Raw genomic sequence first — 14,312 nt, 5'->3', positions numbered from 1 at the left:
TCACTGCCCAGGAGAAGCTACTGGATGCAGGGTTGGCATAGCCAGTTTTGATGGCTTCAACCAATCAGCTGTCTCCTACAGCTCGGGGAAAGCTCCAGGAAACCCTTTTTACTGCAGCTTTCTAAAATTGCTAACTGCTTCCCATAGAGTGGAGATACTTGATCTTGAATAAACCCCATGCAAATTGCTTCTTGACTCCTCTCCTTTGCAAAGCAAAGCTGCTCTTTACTTATGTAACATTTTCATTTAATTAACAAAGAGACGGAACAAACTTTTAGGAGGGGGAAAAAATTAAAAGGTCATCTTCCATCACGAGGGAATATGTGAGAGAGGGAAAGAAACAAACTGGTTTCTTCCTGTTGGCTATAATAACGCCAAGGCATCCTCACTATTGCCCCGTTAGGACCTTGTGGAGGTAATGAAGTGTCCGGAGAGCACGGACAGAACTTTCCTTCCTCTGTTGAGCATCCCTGCAACTGGAAAGGAGCCAAAGGAGATGCTTTGAGATTCCTTCCTCAGACATCTGACACTGTGGGGACCGGCTCAGCATATGCATGTAAATTACACAAAACCAGCGGTTTTATTATACGACCAAGTTAAAATACCACCTACTTAATTGCAGCCAGAGCTGACATTCAAAAATGCTGTCACGTTGCAAAGCCCGTTACTTCAAAACACAGGAAGCATCAACTACATCTGCCCGGGACCTTTAATGCAGGCCTGCGGCTCATCTCATTATGACAGTCTTTAATTACATGGTCCCATATTGTTTTTCACAGGGGCCCCCCGCTCCCACGGCCCGGGCTGAGAGCGCTCAGGGCCCGAGGAGCCGCTCTCTGTTTCCCGGAGCGGGCGCGGCCGGACCTGTTGGACGCGGCGGCTCCGACCCCCGGCCCGGCGGGAGCCCCGCACGAGCCGCTCCCGAGCCGCCCCCGCCGCCGGATTGGCTCTCTGCGCCCGTGACGTCATAGCGCCCCTCCGCCGCCGCCCGTGAGCCCCCCGCACCACTCTGACGTCACCGTCAGCCCACGGCCGGCGGGGGGGCGGGGCCCGCCGCTCCGTGCCCGCCTCTCGGCCCCGCCCCGCGGCTCGCAGCGGGACAGACCGGCCGGTGCCGCCCGCCGCCCCCAGTGCCGCCGCCGCCGCCAGGTAGGGCCGCGTTCCCGGCCGGGAGGGAGCGCAGCGCCGGGGCTCCCCGCCCGGAGACGGGATGCGGCGCGGCCACCCGGGCCCGGAGGAGGATGCGGAGAACGGGGGGGGGTGGGGGCCACGGCGGGCGGGGGGCGCCGCTCCGCGGGGCGCGCAACAAGTGCGGCGGCAGCGCCGGCGGTGCGCGGAGCGAAAGGGGAGCTCGGCTCTCGGCGAGGAGCGGCAGGGCTGCGGCCGGGGACGGGGCCGGCACTGGCGGGCAGGCCGGCCGTGGAGGGAGGGGACGGGGCGGCGGAAGGGACGGGGCTCTCGCCGGGAGCGTCTTTTCCCCGGTGCAGTTTAGTCAAGAGCATGATGCAATCCCGCATTGCCATGGATACTGCATCCCGGGCGGCGGCGGCAGCGCCTTCCGCCGTGCGGGGCACGGAGTGGGATGAAATAACAGGAGCAGGAAGGGAGGAGACCCCGCACCTCAGCCCCCATCCTTGGCCGCAGCTGCCTGCCCGGGGAGCTCCCGGAGGGCTGAGCGCTGCCGCGGTTCCAGAAACTCTGATCCGTTTTTTTCCGCCGTGGCGGGTGTCTGGGGCGTGCGTCCCGCCAGCCCGGCCTCGCTGAGGCGGCTGCTGCCGGCCGGGGGAGCAGCCCGGCGGAGAGAGGCGGGGTGGCAGCGGAAGGGCTCGTCGGGCTCGGAAGGGAATGCTGTTACTACTTCTTCTTCTCTGAACTCTTGCCCAGCGCCCCTGACCGCCATACTGGTTTAGAACTGGAGCTGCTGGCACGGTAGTTCCCGGGTCTGTGTGGGACAGGGCAGACGCCGCGTTAAACCAGCGCCCTGGAGATGTGCAATGCTTCTGAAAGGGGCCGGCCCGTTTTGAAACCTAGATGTTTAAAGAGTACGTGCATTAGGAAATGAGCAGAAAAGGAAGGGCAAACGACAGAAATGTGTCAGTGTGTCAGATGCCTGTGCAGGGACTTTCTTAAAAACTTTATGGCTTTGCTTTTATCTCTTCATCTACTGGAAACCCTCGGGCACCAGCAGCATTAGAAGTCGGCAGTGCCCGGGGTTATGTGAGGTATTGTCTTGGGCAATAGTGTTTTCTCCTTCCCTGCCTGCGTTTGCTGCCTTTCTGCCCGCATTTCTTTGCCCTGATTCCCAGGGATGCAACATCTGAAGATCCTACTCCAGAGAGCTGTCCGGTATCAATCTGAACTGTGAGTCTGCAGACAAAAGGCCAGTTTTGCAGACCTGGGCAGGAATAGTAGCACCTTGGCTCGCTCAGCAAGGAGGGCTCCTGGCAGACGACAAGAGGCGTTCCTCCCTCCGGCAGCTGGGTGCACTGCGCGCTCCGTGTCCCAGCCGCGGCTGAACGGCAGTGCCCCGTACGGCTCATTTGTATTCTCAGTGCTTCGGATGATCTCTGATGCTGTGGGATTCAGTGCCATGGCAGAGTTCTCGTGGCTGTGACAGAAAACTCCAGCAAAGAGCTCGGCCGGCTCCTAGCGATGGCGGGGGAAAACAAGGCAGGGGCATGGCTGCAGTTGGGATGCTTCCCATCAGGAAGTCTCCAAAACCGCACTGTGCGAATGGAAACACGCTCTGCAGCTGAAACTAGAGGCGGACGAGCGTGCAGGCGTTTCCCGTGGCGGCACAGCCTTTCGCCGGAGTTTTGGGCCAGGTTGCTTCCAGGGTGAGGTTATCTCTGCCAGAGCAGCTCCCTCCAGGACCTGGCAGCTGCGGGCCTGCCGTAAACCGCCGGCTGAAATTATCGCCGGCGGCCGCGGTGGGTGGAGGGTTTGCGGCTGCGAAGTTTTTGTAGATGCGGGCTAATGGTGCTGCTGCATCAGTGTTAAGCTGCTAGCGTAGAGGGAGGGGATTTTTTTGGTTTAAATAAGAACTTCCGAATAACGCTGAGAAGTTTTGCGATGTATTTCACTCTTAAGCGCTTCCTGCTCCTTCGGTGCAGTCACAGCCGGAGATTTTCCTCTGCTGTTCAAATACTCCATAGCTAGAGATAAGTACTGGTGCAGACTCACCGCTGCTAACAGCAGCTGAAGCTCTGTCGGGGAGAGTCAGCCTGTGGCACACGTGATCGTCTGATGCTGTTTAGCAGTAAAAGCTGGAGTTTTTTATGTAAAGTATTCATGTATTGTGGTGCACTCGACATAGTCTGCTTTCAAAGCACCAAGTAGCCAACACAGGTACTCTGCCTTGGGGTAGCTGTACTTGCACACAGAGGGAGGATTTCACCTGAAACTTGCGGTATTTGGAGATAGCTGGGGTGGAGATCTCTTCCCAGCATTGTGTGAATTTAGGAGCAAATGAAAAGGACCACAGTGCGGTTTTCTGAAGTTAAGAGTGGATTTGCCCTCACGGATGCTGTTGCCGGCTGACATTAGTCAAGAGCACTAAAAGACATGCCAGAATTATGCTTGGTACTACTGCATTTTGTACAAGGCATATATTACATGTATAATGTGTGCTGGAAGCTCTTCTTTGTATTTTTTATTCATAAGTAGCTAAGTTTATCATGTGTTCTAACCTAAGTCTCCTGTATTTTAGCATTCAAATGCAACCAGGGAGAGCAGCAGTGAAATGAATATGCAGTGTGGCTTTGTCTTGCAAGCTGGCAAAGGATCTGGCTAGTGCTTCATGCTGCTTTTTAAAAAACAGCTGCACTTTGTGAGTTATTGCCTTTTACCTAGCAGCAGCTGATCAGATGGACTATCTTTGATTAAAACTCTTGCATATTTGGTACTTAAATATAGCATCATTAATGGTATTTAGTTTATGTGCTGTCTGACCAGTCCCTGGCTTTACTTATTGCAGTATTTTTAGTAAGTTGATGTTGTTCTTAAATTTCTCAGCATGAATTCTTCTTGTTGCATTCTTTGTCTTCTTAGTACAGCCAGAATTGAAATAAAATATTTTGAATTCTCTGGCCTAATCTCATCTTTCCCTGCTGACTTTCATTTTGTGTTGTTTATAAGAGGAATTAACTTAGAGAAGATAAGTTAACAGAACAAAAAAAAAAAGTAAATTTGAAATAGTACTGTAGATCAATCACGCCTGTGGACAGTTTCTTCAATTGTGCTTTCTTTTGCAACTTGCTGGGAGCAGGCTTTTGGAAATATGTTTGAAGATTCAGATTTTTGGGAATGATGGTGGAACTGACAATATTTTAGGATTTCAGGCTGACCTGGTGCTCAAGTCCAGCAGCCACAGATGGAGAGCCCAATGCTGAGCGTGGTCCAGAGCTGCCCCTTGGGAAGCATGTTCCTTGTAAGTGACATTCAGCTAGTAATGGGTTAAATGCTCTCAAGTACTGAGCTGACCTCATTCCTTTACCTTCCTCATTTTTGGGGCAGTAAACTTTGCAACATCAAAAGCTTCTGTTTCTGCTGAGCTCAGAAAAAAAAGACACCCAGATGAAGCACAAGGTTAAAATACTTGTCTTTTGCCTTCTTCTGGTCGTCTGAGCAACGCTCACTCGGTGGCAGACAAAGCGAATCTCCCAGTTAATGCTGTCTGTATCCCACCTGAGTAAAATTTTTGGGAGAGAGCAGATGTCTGCACTGTTAAAACAGTGTCGTGCCTCTGTGTACTATTGTCCCCTCTGGCCCTCTTGGAGCTAGTGCTAAAAGGAGGTTACCAGTGAGTGCTCATTGTCACTGCTGCCTGCCCAACAGGCAGGGCGGGAGGGTGTGGTGGTGTGGAGCAGTTACTGGATGGAAAGGTGGGCTCAGGGCCATGTCAGGTGTCACCCTGCTACCCACATGGTAGGTGACTTAGTTCTCTGGGTCTGGGTTCCCACCACAGCAGCAGGAAGCCAGAGCACCTCTACTGTGCAGAGTTGTTCCCTGTGACAACTCATGCCAGGAAGGCTCTTTTGGACTGAGAAAGCCCTTTGGAGCAAATGTGCTCTTGGAGGTGCGTTTGGTTTTTTTTATTCCAGACATGGAGGTTTTGTTCTCTGACTTCGAACAAAAAGAGACAGGGGTGCTATTTCATCACTGAAGAGCAGAGCCACAAATACCTCTACCTATTCTTTCTTGGCATGTTGTTTTACTCCCAGGAGTGGCATGCTGTCTTAAGATGGATCACAAGCAAAATGTCTCTTCACATCTACAAAAGCTCCACTTAGATTTGGCAGCTCTTCCTTTAGGGTGTGAAGGCATGTATAGGTAATTATGCTGTTTACTATAACCTCCCCTGCATAACTGAACAACTCATTCATTTTGACGTCTTAATGTCAGTCTTCTTTTGTTACCTTCTGTTGTTACCATGTCCTGAATTAATTGTGTGGGGGTGAGATCTATAAAACTGTTTAGACATAGGAATACTATGGGGGCTGTTGGCCTCAGCTCTTGCAGTAATGCTTTTGTTTTCCTGTTTTTACAGTGTACAAAACTACATTCTTCCAGGCCGCAGCATAAGCTTTTCAAAGCTGTTTTGCTACATAATAGATTGAAGAAGTTGATGCTTTCTGCATGACAGAGAACACTTCTCCATGTGCATCCAGACACTTCACAAAACTGACAATAATCCTTGTAATGTAGTTGCTAATTTGTTTTGTGATTCTTAAATGTGTTAAAAATGCAGAATATTCCTGCAGTTTGTGCATACTAGCATTGAAAATGCTTTTTCCCTTAAATGGAAGAACACACAAGGACAAATGAAAAGGATAGTCAATTAATTACATAGATGTTGGTCTGTTTAAAAACTTATTTCCAGGTCAGATTGCTTTGCTATGACCTTTCCTAAGGCTGTTTAAATTTGGTATTGCAGCAATACGGTTAAGAGGGCATTGCTTAGGCTAATATCCCTGCAGTTCCTAAGTGCTGATTGGTAAAAGTGATTTTTATCTGGGTTTCTGAGGCCACTGAAACCTGTCCCCATCATCTGACAGAACAGCAGTTAGATGTTTGTTTAACAAACAGTGACATGAATTGATTTTTTTGATTGACAAATCACATAAATGCTACCTTCAATCTTATTATGGAAATAACTTGTAGAGTTGCTGTTGACTGTGTATGCATTGGGTCTCCTTATATCTATGTAATGAAATTAATCTCCTGAAATTTATTGCCTTGGTTTCTCTGTTTGTGTTTTGGCATTTAGAACACATTATCTTACAGGGCAAATAAGAGCACAAGAGCAAACTTGTCTGAAGTATGTGGTTGGTAAATGCTTTCCTGCTGTATTGGATGCAGTGGAGAATTATTTAATTTTCTTGGTGAAGTAGTTGACTTGTGTGAAACAGGAATAAACCTCCTTACCAGGTGCAGAGATTTTACAAAAAATGCGTGCTGCTAAGTGCAATTGCCGCTTCTCCATGAACAAATGAATCATGCTACTTATGATGAGCTCAGTGCCATGAGTTGAGTTGGCCTTGGCATCCCATTGGATGGGTATTTTTCATGCCCTTATTAAAACTTTATTAACTGTAGAGGTTGTGCTTCATTAATCATAACTTTGACCAGTGGCATACTGGGCATGTAAAAATATACAGACATTTCATGAACTTGTATTTAAGCTAAAGTTGTCTGTATTTAATTGACCTCTAAGTCAAAACTTTGTATCAAACATTTGCCTGCCAAGTGATATGCTTTGGGCAGTGACTAAATATGCTGAGTTGCCCTAATATTTACAGGAGATAAAACTTGGTTGTGCAATACAGCAAATGTGGAATAAACCTTTTTCCTGCATTTTCAAATTGTGCCCTGTGCTTTGATCCCTACATAACCGTCCTCTTTGAGACTCTGGGTCAGCAATTTGAACAAACCAACTGTTCCTCTTTTGTTATCACTTGGAAGTGCTCCTCTCCCTCTTGACCTTGAGAAAACTGTTTCTCTTCTTGCCAGCTGTCTTTGCAGTGACTGGAGGGTAATTGCTTTCTTCCGATGTGCATGTTCAGGCTCTCTGCTGTAAAACATGTACTTGATTTCATAAAGGATGTAGTCTTGATTTAGATAACACTCCAGCTTTTCTGTATGCCAATGGGTGTTTTTGTTGGTGTCATCTTAAGGATGTTACCAGGGTTAGATATAAACTAACAAGTATTAATTTGCAGAACAATGTTGTTTACCTTATTAAACCAAATACACCTTATATGTTTAGGTAGTTAATTCATAAGCAGGCAAATTGATGCCTTTTTTCTTTTTTTTCCCGCCTCACTTTACTTCTTGCTGTTAAAAGTTTGCTGGGAAGCATTTCAGGTTAAAGCAGTATTTCTGCTGTGCCCATGTGGACTAAAGAGCCCTTAGCAAGTGCTAGTTGAGCAAAAATGCCTTGTTTCCTTAGACGCCATACAGTTAAGGTTTGGAGCAGACCACAACTTTGTGGAGGAGCAGCAGCTCCTCTGCTGAGTTAAAACCATGACACGTATATTTAAGTAGAGATCTTGAAGCTCTTAGAAATGAGCAAAAGAAATCTACTCTTCTATTTGCCACTACTGTATCATTGTCAACATAGTGATCTGAACATAGAGGTCTAGTCCTTGAGCTGATCCTGGGTCCTCAGGTTTGGGTTCACTTGAGACAATGAAGACTTGGGAAGCTATAGGCCTTTATGCCTTAATCTATGTAGGCTTCCCTTTAGATGTGCTGTTTCTATGCACATAATTGAATCAGAAAGCTTCAGTTAGTCTTTTCCTGAAGGAATATTCCTGCTCTTGGGTTACTTTTAAAAATACTAGTGTTTTGAATCATCATTTTGAGAATCATCTCCTTGCCAAACAGTAGGGAGAACCTTTGACTTAAATAACAATAATTAAACCTTTAACCAGTTAGGAGGATGACATTCTTCAATGTTTAACATCGCCCTGCCCTTTAGAAAAAGAAACTTGAGAAACCTTCCTGCATGTTGAAGGTCAAATGTCATGTTACTTCGGGTGCATGGCCCGCGTGCTTGCCGGAAACCATCTGTGGGGTCAGTTCATTCACATGGCTGCTTGCATGCTTTTGAGGAAGGGCTTGTGTGGTAGTCGCAGGCCTTGCACACGAATCTGGATTTGGCTTTGAAGGACGCAGTGAAAGTTGTGCTTGCATTTTATGTACGTGCTTCTGTGGATTGCAGGGCAGCAGATGCCTATGGCAAGTGATTGTGGTTTGGTGGTTCATTTCTGTTTTACAGTACTGACATGGAGAGGTTGCTCTTAGCTGATCACAGACCCTGTGAACTGGTACAAATTCAGCTGGTTGTCCTAAATTAAGGTCATGCATTTATCACTTGCATCATACATTTATCCCTCGATTCACTTGGTGTACAGTGACCTTTTGGCATGTTGTTAAGGTTTGCATTAATCTTGTGAGCTTGACTTAGTGCATGCATAAAGCCTCATTAAAGGGGAAAATACCTGCATTTGTACAATACGGTGCAGAATGTTCTTATTTTATTAACGTATGTGATACAGTGACAGAAAGTAAGCTGCCAGTCCAGTAGGCCTGGTTACCTGTGGATTTTTTTCTCTGCCTCTGTCACATGCCTAAACAGAAAAGCCTCTTGCAAAAGATTTGGGCAGGTTTTTTTATATTTTTTTTTGAATTCTGACTTGTTTGCCACCCAGAAGGTGCAGCTGAGACCATGGTTGCCTCTGCAGCCTCATTTGCTCTGGCTGTAGAAGGAGTGGCTGGGTTTGCCAGCCACTAGATTCAACCATGGCCTGGGAAGTTTTGTGTGAATGTCTCCATCACCTGCAAGAGCTTGAAACACAGTGTAAGGACTAGAGGAGAGCACAAGTACAAGGGAACACCAGCAATACATAGGGTGGCAGATCCTTACATAGAGTTTGAGAGAGATTGCACTGAGCAAGTCAGTAAGGGGTACTGCATTTGTTTGTTCAGTTAAAAATGAGGAATAAAATAATAGTAATACAGGTAATCACAGAAGGCCACTGTGTTTCAGTTTGATCATTGCTCTGCTAATGAATGAGTTGTTGCTGCTGCCTCTACTTGCTTATAGGTAAAAATTGTGCATGGCTGTAAGCCATTTTTAGAGTTGATGGTGTCAGACCACTTGTCATGTGAGTTTAAATAGTAGTAGCTCTGTGTCCTAGTTTCATCTGGAATAGAGTTAATTTTCTTCTTAGCTGGTACAGTGATGTATTTTGGGTTTAGTATGAGAATAGTGTTGATAACACACTGATGTTTTAATTGTTGCTGAACAGGGTGTACTCTAAATCAAGGACTTTTCAGTGTTCCATGCTCTGCCAGTGAGCAGGTGCATAAGAAGCTGGGAGGAAGCACAGTTAGGACAGCTGATCCAAACTGGCCAAAGGGATATTCCTTACTGCAGAATATCATGGTCAGTGAGGGGAGTTGGCTGGGAAGCTCCAACTGCCGTTCAGGGATGGGCCGGGCATTGGTCAGTGAGTGGCGAGCAATTCTACTGTGCATCACTTGTGTTTCTTGGATTTTATTCCTCCTTCTCTCTTTTTGTTATTTGTGTTTTCATTATTATTATTGTTGTTATTGTAATTGTTAATTTTAGTTCATTTATTAAACTATTCTTATCTTAACCCACAGGCTTTACCTTTTTCCAGTTCTCTCCCCTGTTCCACCAGGTCTGCAGAGGGGTGAGCAAGCAGCTGTGGGGTGTTAGTTGCAGGCTGGAGTCAAATCATGACACTCTGTCGTCCTCTGGTTTTGCAGCTGTCATTAGGTTCCCAAGTAATTCTCCATAGGCCGTACCCACCCGATCCTCCACTTTTACGTGACAGGTTCCCGGAACCTCTAACTTCTCTACCCTTTTCTTAGCCCTTTCAAAACCATCATCTTCTCCCTTTGAAGCACACAAAAGCAGGCTGCAAGTCTGGTCATGCCTTGCAGAATAAAAATAATATCCTTTGGTACTTCTTTGTATTGATTTCTTGTTCTATCACCACTGCTAAGTGGTTGCATTATAGTGCAGGAAGGGACTGCTAATGTTGTTTTCAAATGTTTTTCTCTCATTTTTTAAAGTCTGTCTTAATTGGCTCATACTTTCTAAATTCAGTGCTGGGCTTGTTTAGATCAGAGACTCAGATCTAAACTCTAGTTGAACAATTGCAGAGCTATGATGAATTTCCAGTTGTGCAGACTGGATGCTTCTTGGTTTCACAAAACACGTCAGGCTCAAACGATGCATCAGCTCAGGTATCAGTTGCATATAGCACAGTGCAGTTTTCTAAGCATTTGTGGGATTGACTTTGTGTCTTAAAATACGCATTTAGGAAGCTGTTAAAATACAGTTTTGCATCCTGAAGGATGAGAAACAGAGATATTTCTCTGTGAGAACACAGTAGTGTTGCCAGTTTTTAACTGCGCTTTACAGTGTATGAAAAACCATCGTCTTGGATGTGTTTTATATACATCCTTTAGTGTTGTGTTGCCTTCAAAGGAGAGATGCATGGCCTTGGGAGGAGATGACCATCTTTGAACCTGCAGTGACTGTGAGTGGCCAACTGCATGTGTGAAGAAGCCTAGCAGAGAAGTTACGTAGTTTTCCACCCCTCTTCTTACTTCATTTTTTGTTGCTGCACCTTTTCACACTTCCATATTTCTGTCTGTATCTATTTTTCAGTCTTTGTTTTTTAAAACCTTACTCACCCAACACCCTGAAAGGTTGTTTTGCAGAACAGAGGAGCAGGGCTGGATTTTGCACCGAACTGATGGAGAAGCTCCAGTCTGCCATTGGTGGTTCAGACACGTCCTCCCTTACAGCATCATTGCTCTTCTAAGATCCTTACCAAATTCCCACCTAAGCTGTCAGTCATTAGTGTGAGAGTAGAATATTAACAAAGTCTGATTTTTTGGTGGTTTTTTGGTTTTTTCCCTACCCTTATTCCTCCACCACATACCAGTTCCAGTGTGGGAATATGAACTTGAGCATTTAACTCCCTGGTCAAGAATAACAAGTCTGTTTAATTGAAGAGTCCTTTTGCTGCTGTTTGGTTTAGAGATGACACATCTATGTGGAGGGCTTGTATTACACAGAGATAAAAACATTGTGTAAAAATAACCTGCAACTACAGGAATGGTGTTTTGATACTTGAAAAATTGGTTAATGAAAGAGTTTTTTGCATAAAAGCATGTTTTGCTTTTAGCATACAGTAAAAATAGATGTGTGTTGGTGGTGAGATTCCAGAGGGGAAGACTTTCAGAGAGCTGCTGACATGAATAAGCAATTTAATTGCCTGAAGCATTATTCTGTATCCTATACAGTCTGTACGAAACATGTATGAAATAGGTACACTCAGAATGTACAGGGTTTACCTGCTGAGCAACTTTGAATGTGTTGACATTTTTATAATTAATGTGCAGAGTCTTAATATAGAGGCTGAAGAGGATGTCTTTTGCCCAGAGTTTAAAGAGTTTCTTTAAAAGCGTTGCTGATGAAACAGCACTTAACTCTGTCCTTTCACTCCTGGTAGAATATGAGCATTTATAAAATACACTGTAAGTTAGGTTTTCACTTTGCTGCAGTCAGCATTGTTTCCTATGTGTAAATCACTAAGTGCATAGCAATGTGTTTTTGTCATATAATGAATTTAATAATAAGCTTTGGACATCAAGTAAAAAATATTTGGTGTTATCAGAAAATCAAACTTCCCATTGAAATTTAGTCTTGGACTACTGTGTTCAAGATGTGTCTCAAATCACTAGTAAGGTTGCTGTTTGTTTTTTCTTACAGTATAACATACAAGACTGAAAATTAAAGGAGATTTTTTCCCTCTGTCCTCATGGCCCTCAGCTGCAGCCAGCCAGGGTATAGCAAGAGGTTTTGGTCATATTCACTGTCTGTCTTTCTATTTCAATCCTTTTCTGTGTATTTATTTCCATTAGCTCTGTTTCTTTTGGAATACTTTTCTTGTGTTTAGATTGAATAATAGTTGTCTTTTCTTGAAAGAAACGTGTAGTTGGTTCTTCATGTGTTTGGTCTCTCAATAGTTAACATTTTCCCCCTTCCCCTATCTGACCTGCCTTGAGACCATCCTTAGTTCTGCAGTTTTCAAGACAGAAACAGGGTAATGCATCCTAAAATCTGCCTCTTTCATAGTTTAAACATGTCAAGGTTGGGTTTTTTGTTGTTGTTTGCTTTTTGCAGTGCAATAATCTGTCAGTTCATGCTGCTACAATTATATTTAAGAAATCTTGTAGGTTAGCTCTGCATGACATATCCTGTCTGACCTTTTGTTATTTCGTGCTTTCTTTTTTCTGCAGTTTTTGTACTTTTCACTAGAACCATTCTTATATGTAAAATGATGATTGTGCAATGCATTTTATTTTGGCCTCCTCTTAATAGTATTTTAGAGTTCTGCATTAGACATACTACATCTTCCATTTTGTCCATCTGTTTCATTTACCTTTCTTTTTGCTGTGGTTCCTTGCTGGGTGCAGTGTGATGGCTTTGCTCAGCTTCAGCCACATGAGACCTGTTCGTCACCCACATGTCCACGTTGTGCTACTGCTTCTGCTGCAGTAAATCAGCAGCGCGATGGACCCGGCTGAAAGCTGATCTTGCTTGATTGGCTTCTTTGGGGCTACCTCAGTTTTTCCAGGTTCCTTCCACCCAGGCGGGGTGGAGAATAGGGAAGGAAAGAAAGCAGTCTTGCAGCAGTGTCAAAACTGTTGCTGTCTGTTCCTCTTTGCTGCACATGCCCTGGGTATGGCTATATAAATAGTTATATGGTTGTATAGTGGACCAGGCTGAATAGAGAAATTGGAGCCTGAGGGTTGCTGGTAGGCATGGGCTGGCACCACAACTGGATGGATGGAGATGCTTATCTTTAGGAATGAGTAAGTTGCTGAAGATGTTGTTTAAGAGACTTCGGACACGCAGTGAGGCAGAGAAGGCACGTCTGGTGCCCCCTTTTCCAGGGGACTGCTGCCCTGCTGAGAGTGGGGTAGCTGTAGGGTTGGTAAAGAAACCTGTTGCCTGTTGTTTGGGTGGATATTGCTTTGTCCCTGTATTTAAAGCAGATATATTACATTAAGTTACAGTACTAACCCTGCCGTTGCTCCAGTGCTTGTGAAAGTATGAAGCAAATGTAGCAAAACCTTCTGCATCTTGGTGCTGGAGCTGGGGCTTCAGTTTAGCTGTGTTATTCCTTGGAACAGATTTTAATGGCAGCAGGGTTCTCACTGCACCAAGAATTTGATACCTCTTATTGAAAGAAAAGTGTGGCAAAACTTTGGAGGAAAGGGACTTACTTTCCTGGAATTCACTGCCTGACTTCTGCAGGTAGCTGAAGCTTTTATGTTACAAGTTTGCAGAAAACAGCTTGGAAGTTGCCAGATACGTGGAGTTTTTTTCCTCCAGTAGTCTATTTAAAGTTCATAGAAAGAGTCAGTGATAAGATCACACGCAGCTGTACCATTACAGAATTTCCTTGTAATTGGTTGTCTGGTCTTTCTACCCTTAAAACAAATAATAAAATACAAGAAACCACACTACTTACCTCCTGGAGCAGGGTCTTTTGATGAAGTAACATTTTGGAAAGTGCTGCCAAAATCAAACAAAGGAAATGTGCAGGTACAAATGTTTTCTAACTACTCCAGGAGTCAATCATCTTTCAGGGGCCTTTGTTACAGCAATGATTTGGTACCACAAAACTTTCTGATTCTCAGGAAAAGTTGGTTTGACGTGGGTCTGGTGCAGGCAAGGATGTTCAGCTCCTCAGGATTCATCAGGCTTTTCAGCCCTGAGTTCTGTAACAGAAATGCCATCAGCTGGCTGCCTGGTTTTGGCAGTAATAACAATTTGCAGATGTGTGAAGTGTTGCACAAGAAGGGAAAGGTGTGGGAGAATGATCTGACAAATGCATCTGTAAGAAGTCTCCTGTCTCCTTGTTTTCTGTCCCTATGCCAGGACATGTCGTCTTCACTTTCAGTACTCCTTGTGAATCCTAGGCAGGAACAAGGTCAAAAACTTGTTTTATATAGTGTTAGCACCTTCATCCTTTAGAAAAGCAGATCTTAAAGGTAGTTGATTTTCAGAATAATGAGCCTAATTATTTTTGCACTGTTTGAAGGCAGGGGGTTTAACAGGGCACGTAGTGGTTAGGATTCTGTCCTGAGCAGCACAATGCCATGGCATAACACTTGTACCTAAAGTAATGTTTTTTCTTCTTTTAATTCTAAGAATGGTGGGAAAAGGAAAAATTTTTGGTACCTTCTTCTGTTTA

The 14,312-nt window shown here is 45.0% G+C and overlaps 1 protein-coding gene across 1 annotated transcript in view; it reads left to right on the top strand.

Annotated features, from left to right (window-relative positions):
• The first annotated feature begins 1,081 nt into the window (after positions 1 to 1,081).
• Positions 1,082 to 14,312, top strand: part of ELOVL5 (ELOVL fatty acid elongase 5) — a 40,731-nt gene continuing 27,500 nt past the window's right edge. Inside the window, exon 1 of the mRNA XM_048297384.1 lies at positions 1,082 to 1,149. The gene's annotated coding sequence lies outside the window, so the exon portion shown is untranslated. The remainder of the gene's footprint in view (positions 1,150 to 14,312) is intronic.

The sequence above is a fragment of the Corvus hawaiiensis genome, chromosome 3, assembly GCF_020740725.1.
Source record: "Corvus hawaiiensis isolate bCorHaw1 chromosome 3, bCorHaw1.pri.cur, whole genome shotgun sequence".
Lineage (NCBI taxonomy): Eukaryota > Metazoa > Chordata > Aves > Passeriformes > Corvidae > Corvus > Corvus hawaiiensis.
This window is presented reverse-complemented; position numbering and strand designations above follow the sequence as displayed.